This window comes from Elephantulus edwardii, unplaced genomic scaffold, assembly GCF_000299155.1.
Source record: "Elephantulus edwardii isolate Elephantulus edwardi_28Jun2011 unplaced genomic scaffold, EleEdw1.0 scaffold00098, whole genome shotgun sequence".
In the NCBI taxonomy this organism is placed as follows: Eukaryota; Metazoa; Chordata; class Mammalia; order Macroscelidea; family Macroscelididae; genus Elephantulus; species Elephantulus edwardii.
The window spans coordinates 3626270-3634595 of record NW_006399848.1 but is presented as its reverse complement, the minus strand read 5'-3'; the positions used below and the strand labels follow the sequence as shown (position 1 = coordinate 3634595).

At 39.3% G+C, this 8326-nt stretch overlaps 1 pseudogene; it reads right to left on the bottom strand.

The window, feature by feature from the left end:
• Window positions 1-2506: 2506 nt before the first annotated feature.
• LOC102861479 lies at window positions 2507-4267 on the bottom strand (annotated as a pseudogene).
• Between the last annotated feature and the right edge of the window lie 4059 nt (window positions 4268-8326).

Genomic DNA, 8326 nt, shown 5'->3' with positions numbered 1-8326 from the left:
TCTGGGACATGTGATTAAAATAAGATATCAGTCCCATAAGAGTGTTTTATAGTACAGTCAACCTGATAATAGGAAGATTTTCCTGAGGCATAGGATAAATCTAATCATTCTAGTTCTTGTAAAGGACATTTTCATCAGCTAGTGGTAGAAATTGGACAGTTTAAGGTACCAGAAGGAGCTGGTTTGACTATGTTGCTTTGAAGATGGAAAAGGGACTCCCTGAAAAGGAATGTGGGCATCCACTGTGGCTTAGAGAGAGCCAGCTGACATCCTTCAGTCCTCAAAAGGGCTGAACTCTGCCAACAACTCAGATGAGCCTGGAAGCAGATTCTTTCCCAGGGCCGCAGATGAGAGTTCAGTCAGCCAGCACTTTGATGTGATCTTATGAGAGCCTAAGCAGAAAACTCAGCTGAGCTCACTTAGACTTCTGCCCTGCATAACTAACTAGGAGCTAATAAATGAGCATTGCTTTAAACCACTGTGTTTATAGGCAACAGCTCTATTTCTATCATTTTTGTTCATTGTCCAAGTTTCAGATGCACTGGAAGTAGGATGGCTCAGGATAGGGTTAGGTTCAGATCTGTTCATAGAGTTGCTGTGAGTTGAAGTCAACTTGATAGCATCTAACAACAGCTTAGTTGTATAAATGTGTGAATAAATAATAATAATAATAATAGTAATAATAATGAAAAATATTTAACTCTTTAAAGCGTCATGACTGGGTCAGGTGCTAACAAGTTGATTCTGGCTTGTAGAGACCTGAGTTAATCCTTCCAATCTCTGCTGTGCTTAACCCCCACTTTGTTAATAATCAATTTTGTTGAGAAATTTCCACTTTTTGCTGGCTTTGTCAAATATAGCATTCTTCAGGGACAGGTCCCTGCTGATAATATGCCTAATGTATGTGAGATGATAGCTCACCATTATCATTTCTAAGGAACGTTCTGGCTGGCCACCTTCTAAAACAGATTCATTTGTTCCTTCAACAAAATCGTATACTCACTGCGTCATAAAAACCTGCAGTTGTGGAACTACAATTGTCTTTCACTCTTTCTTATTGTTCAACCACTTACGTACATATAAAATGTTACGTTCCTCACATTTTAGTCTTTGAAGTGATATCCAGCTCATTAGCACTTCACAGAGTCTAGCTTCTTGAATGATTTTATCAGTATATAGATTAGATAGGTATGGGAAAAGGATAAAACTATGATTTACATCTTTCTTGATTTTAAAATCATGCAATATTCCCTTGTTCTGTTTAGAGAACAGCTTCTTTGTCTAGGTATAGATTTCATATAAGCCTAATTAAGTGTTCTGGAATTTCCATTTTTCTCAATGTTATTTATAATTTGTTATGATGCACACTGTCAGATCTTTGGCCTAGTCCAATTAAACATGGATAAACTTGCTTTTGGTAACTTTTGCTTTCAGTCAGAATCCATCTGACTTCTACAATGATATCATTGGTGGCACTGCCTCTTCTGAAACCAATTTGAACTTTTGACAGTTTCTGTCAATGAACTGATATAAACATTTTTCGATGATCTTCACCAATATTTTGCTTACAAATAATATTAATGGTATTCTTTGAAATTTTCCACATTTTTATTGAATCACCTTTCATGGGAAACTACCTGTTCCAGGTAGTTAGCCAGGTAACTTTCTTGCAAATTTCCTGGCAACAACTACTAAGCATGTCCAGGGCTGCATTTGTTAGTTGGAAACATATCAATTGATATTCCATCAGTTCTTGGGATCTCATTTTTTTTCAAATGTTTTTAATGCAATTTGGCTTATCATGTATTTTCTTCATCACAGGCTACTTCTTGGAATGTGCATGTATTAGCCAATTCTTTTTGGTATGATGACTCTCTATTTCATATATATATATATGTAATATTTGTATATATAAAGATTGTTGTTGTTATGTGCCATCGAGTCGCTTGCGACTCATAGAGACCCTATGTACAACAGCCCTAAACTCCGCTCTGTCCTGTGCCAATCGCACTGTCTCTGACACTCCCATCCCAATTATCCCAATCACTGAATCAATCCACCTCATAGAGGGCCTTCCTCTCCTGCGCTGTCCCTCCACCCTCCCAAGCATGATGTCCCTCTCTAAGGACCGGTCTCTCCTCACAACATGTCCAAAGTATGTTAGACGGAGCCTCAGAATCCTTGCCTCCAAGGAGCCACCTGGTTTAGAAATATATACAAATATATATGTACATATGTGTATGTGTGTGTGTATATATATATTTAAGATTTACCTGTTTGCTGTATATAAAGCTAAGGATAGGGCAGTTCTAGATTCAAGAGAACGTATCTGTGCAATTCATACGATGAAGTGAAGAGGGCAGGGCAAAGGGGCAATACGATCCATTCTGAACATGTGAAAAATAAATTACATACCAACCTTCACCTAGAAGGATGATGTAGCTCCTTCCCTGACCCAGAGAAATGTTAAGAAACACAACACCTTGTGGCTGACTGCTGTAGGCTCCTAACACTGGTTAGAGTGAAGAGGGCCACCATGCTCGTGGCGGGCAGGCCTATGCAGAGAGGCCTTGAGATGATTGCTGACAGAGCACCAGCTCAGCAGCTTGCCCACCATGGTGTGGGTGTTGCCAGCTCCTTGCAGCAGCCATGCTCCTGTGTGGACACTCAGGAAGTATGTGTGGAAGTCTCGCTTCTCGTTGAAATGCTGCCATTAGCAGGGACAGGATGAGTTTGGTACAGTCCTGGAAGAAGTTGATCTGCATGCAGCCACTGATAAAGTGCAGGTAAATGGTACTGCACATGAGGACCTATGTATGCAGGTAGGCCAGCCTGGCTAGCTCCTCCTCCTCAGCTTCCTAGGGCATGGCAATGACACCAGCCTTTAGCAAGTATTTGTTCATTTAATTCAGGAAATATTGGGGGGGGAAATATGATCTCTTTCATCAGGGGGTTGGCGTAGGTGGTAATAGTGGGGTAGGACTCGGTGCCATCCTTCTCAATATACTAGAGGCTGTCAGCATGGCTGTAGAGGATAAGGCAGGTTGAGTCATGGAAGAGCCCTCCCACGCTGTTGTCACACAGCTGATAGCCAAGGCTATAGTTGTCTGAATAGTTCACCTATTTGCTGACCCAGAAGATGAGAACATAGGCAGGATCTTTGACCTCCTCTTGCCTCACCAACCAGCATTCCAAGGACGTTTTGGCTTGACGTTGGGTCGCTGCTGTAGCATGCCACTGAGGTGGCAGTCAACTGCCTCACTAGCCTCTGAACCACTGATTCCTCCTGTTCTCAGAGATGCTCAGGAATAGAGTTCTTCATATCTTTCTTTATGTCTGTTGCTGGGGGCCAGGCTGCTGGGAGCAATTGAAAATTTAGGTAGGATTGTGGGGCAGGGATGGGAGATGGGCAGGGATGGAACCAGAAGTAAAGTCATTGCTTGGCAGCTCACTAATGGTTGGGTGAGCAGTGAGATCCATCTGATGCATTTTATGGATGAGGGAGGAAGCCACAGGGCTGATGCAATTGGGAATGCAGTATTCATTCTTTTTGACCCGGAGGTAGGTCTCTTTTAAGCCTGATGTCTCGCAGGGTGGTTTTCTCACTAACAAAGTATACATGGCACATCCAATGGACTGCATATCCACCTTGAAACTATGCCCTTTCTTGCTTTGCACACCTGGAACAATGTAACTAGGAGTTCCCACAGGGTTGTCTTCTGCTCTCCATTATGCTCAACTTTGGTGGCCAATCCAAAATCTCCTTTTTTCACCTCCATATCTTCGTTCAGAAAGAAGTTGTCTTTTTCGAGGTCCCTGTGAATGACCCAATTTCAGTACAAGTACTGGCAGCAAGACAATCTGCCATAGGTCATAGGTCATAGCGGGCCTCTGGCTCTCTCAAAGCTTTCTTCTGCTTGTGCCACTCCGTCCAGCAGGACTCTTCAATGGCATAGCTTAAACACCATGAACACATAGTCATTGTTCTCGAACAAGCCATGAAAACCAACAACGTGCTATTTCCAAGGACATCTTCTCCCTCAAGTATGGCTTAAGCAACAATGACTTGGACATGACCTTGCCAGTGTAGACTTCCTTAGAGAGTTGGCTTCTGTGAACTTGAAGCACTTGGCAAAGCCTCCCTTTCCCAAGAGCATGGGTCCACCAGGACCTCCTGGATCTCATTCAGTGGCAAGGCGGCCACCACAGCCTTCCCAGTCTCAGCCAGTGCATGGGCCAGCATCCCTGCCACCGACTCTGAGCTCATGCTCTTGGAACTGCTCAGCAGACTGAGACTAGGTAGAGGCTCCATATGCCTAGACTCCTTCTTGAATACAAGTTCAGAAATTTGAACTCCATCTTCTTTTGATGCTTCGTGGATCTTTCAGGATTTTTTCCATACCAGCTCTCCATATTGCAATTCAAGGGTTGGATTTGTTTTTCAGTTCTTTCAACTTGAGAAGTGCCAAGTGATTTCTTCCCTTTTTGTTCTACAACTCCAACTCTTTGCATATTATAATACTTTTGTTGGTCTTCTCATGCTGTCCTTTCAGCCCTGACACACATCTTTCCTGATTTTGAACCATGAATCATGCCCTATTACTGTTCAAATGAGTATTATTAGATCTCCCTGCAGGTTCCCCATGAACACAATTCTGGAATTCCCATTATTCGTACCCAGTCAGATGTCTATTTTCAGTAGTCAATGAAATACAGGGGTTAAAATATCCTTCTGGTCAATTCTGTTTTCAGCCTATATACAGCTGGTGTCAGAAATATATCTATTTCCATGATCTCGTCTGAGTCTAGCTTAAATTTATGATAGGTCCCTGTTGATGTGTTTCTCCAGCCATTCCAGTCAGATTTTGTTAGTGATACGTATTACGTTATTTTACAATTTTCACATCTGTTGGATTACTTTTATTCAACATTGTCACAAATATGGGTCTCTCTTCCAGTCAGTTGGCCAGGTAGCGGCCTTCCAAATGTCCGTACAGATGAGTAAGCTCTTCTAAGGCTGTATCTAGTTGTTGAAGCATGTGAATTGGTAGTTTATCAATTCTTAGAGTCTTGGTTTTTACCAGTTCCTCAGTACAACTTAGACTTACTCCTTCAGTACCAGTACCATTATCTCTTGATTATTTGCTACCTATTGAAATGGTTGAGCAATTCTTTTTGATACAGTTATTTTGTGTAATCTTTTTTTAAAATGTGTCTTGTGTCATTGAATGTTTTGCTCATAGGATTCTTCAGCACTGCAAGTAAAAATGTGAACTTCCTCTTCATTTCCTTCAGTTTGAGAAATGCCAGAATATTCTTCCATTTTGATAGTCTAACTCTGGGTCTTTGCACATTTTATTTTAACATTTCACCTGTTTGGGTTTTTTGGTTTTGGGATTTTTTTGATGGTTTGTTTGTTTGTTTGTTTTGAGCCTTCCTTTAGCATCTTTGGTGTAGAGGCCTTAGGCATCATTTCTTCCATTTCCTTTTGCATCTCTTTAGTTCTAGAGCATATCTTAATTGTCTCTTCTTATATTTATTTTGTTCTTTTCTTCATTCTCTATCTTTTTTTTCATGACTGTTATTCCATAGTTTGATGGCATTCCATAATTTAGCTGGGCTTTAATAAGTAGTTTTCAATACATTAAATTTGCTCTTGAGATAATCTCTAAATTCAGGTCTGGTACACTTATGGTCAAATTTTAGCTTTTAGGGAATTGTTTTCATTTTCTTCAGCTTCAATTTGAATTTGTATTTGACAGCTGGCAGCCTTATCCCCAGTCAGCCCCTGAACTCTTGTTTTGACTGACATGTTTGAAATTCTTCTCCATAATCATTTTCCACACATGTGGTATATTGTTGTTGTTGTTGTTATGTGCCGTTGAGTCTCCTATGGCTCATAGCGAGCCTATGTACAACAGCCTTAAACTCTGCCCTATCCTGTGCCAATCTCACCATCTCTGACAAACCTGCCCCCGTTCTTACACCCAGTCACTGAATCAATCCATCTCATTGAAGGTCTTCATTTTATTCAATGATATATATCTATAGGAACATCTGATTCTGGCCATAGTTTTTCTAATCACTTGCTATGCACCTGAGAGCAGCTGGACAATGAACAAGGATGACAGAAAAATAACTGATGCCTTTGAGCTGTGCTGTTGGAGAAGAGAGCCGAACATCCCGTGGATGGCCAACAGATATGTCTTGGAGAAGGTGCAGCTAGAGTGCTCTTTGGAGGCCAGCAGGATGAGGCTTTGCCTCACATACTTTGGACATGTTGCTAAAAGGGACATGATGTTGGGAAGGGTGGAGGGTTGGCAAAGGAGAGGAAGATCCTCAACCAGGTGGACTGACATGATGACTGCTGCAATGGGCTCTTGTGTGTCAGGAAGTGGAGGATAGAACAGGGTTCAGATCTTTTGTTCATGCGATGAGTTGTGCTGGACTCGATGGCACCTGAAAACAACAACAGTTGCCTTTTACGTGTTTTGAAAGGCAAATTTGTAACGAATATGTCATTAATTATATAAAATTTTATCATGTGATCTACCCTAGTTTCTAACATTAAATCAATATTTTTCAATCAATTCTCCTTTGTTCCCAACTTTTTCACGTCATTCACCAGTTTTACTAATGAATCCTGATTGAATATGTCATAAATTTCAGATTTCAGAAGTGGATATATTACACTTCCAATAGTTGAAGCCTCTTTAAGAAGCATTTCTACTTAAATAGAACTTGCTCAGATGAAATGTCCACAAATTATAAAATGTCATATCTACACAGAAAGAGAGCTTTCTCCAACAACTTTAGATGTATTTCATTTTTCTTATGGTGAATAAAAATTATAGAATTATTTTACATCTGGTTTGTAAGGCAGTCTGAAAAAGTGCTTTCAGGCAGCATTTGTCAGTAACATTATGAACAATTCTGATAAAAGGCTCAAGATCTTTCTATGACTGTGAGCAAAGTTTTAAACTGGCTAATAGTTAAATAAACATAATTCCTTAATGTTTTACAATATAACTAGAACCTGCTAGCTCTTTTGCTGGTTATTCTTTGTAAATACCTTCTAGAAATGTGTTCCCTGAAGCTAATTTCACCATTCTTCTCTCCTTTCTAGTGAAAATGAATAAATGAATAAAACATCAGTGACTACAAAAGTCTGTATGTCATATTCTTGGCTAAATTCAGTCAGGTTGGAAGGATTGACAATGTTCATTAGAATGATGACTCTTTTTGTTCATTTTAGTTAAATGTTTATTGGTATTTCATTCAAAATTGCTTGTATTCCTGGTTTATAAATTTAGATTCTTCACATCTTATGGCACTTGCCTGATTTCCTTCAGATATTTGCATCTGGTTATGAAATTTTCAATGCTCAATATAATAAATAAGCTGAAATTATATGTTATGCACAATTAATTATACATCTTCATTTTGATACATTAAGCGCCAAAAATAATGCTCCTTCTCAAAGAAACTTGGCATTTGCACTTTGCACTTCAAGTTGGGAACAGTGAATGCAAAAGGTAATGTGATGATGATGAAAATGAGGGTTGTTATAAACCTAATGAATTAACCAAATTATCCTCTGGTACTATTATATTAATGCTTGTACATACCAGTGCTAGAGACCTTGATCCTAGGAAAATAAGGGTTGTATGCTGCTGGGAGGGCGGACACAGCCGTAAAAGAAGGCTTCACACTCCTGTTTCCTTGTTTCTGTACATTTCACTCTCTTTCTTTTTACCTGTCCTATATTTCAATTTCTTCCATTCCCTGTCTTCATTCTCCTAAACATAAAACTGCAAGTAATTAAAAGTGTTGTTGGTGTTGGTAGTGACTTCACTAGCTTTGTTGTTGTTCTAAAAGTGTTCATTACTTGTTACAGTCCTCAGTTACCTATAGGGAACAGCTAAAAGTGAGTTTGTATGTCAGGAAACCTGAAAATTACGATTTTTCCTCATTGCCTCCTTGTTACAAAGAGAGTTGTATGTAGCTCTTCTTTTATTATCCTTCTGGAGATTACGCTCACACAGGAATAATTAAGAAATGACTTTCATTTTCTTCTATTCTTTTTCCTCATAGAGTCATCAGTTATAGTAAAAAAGTTAATAGTCTTTACCATAGAGTTGGAAACAAGTCACAGCTGACAGATGCTCCAGTGGGTTTTCTGAGCCTGAAAATTGCATGGAAGAAGTTAGACGTTATAGCAATGCCATTTTTAAAATTTATCAAATTCACTAATAAATTTTTTTGTTCCATTTTTTTTCTATAATTATATTTTATTAATTTTCATAAACATTTACAGAGATTTTGG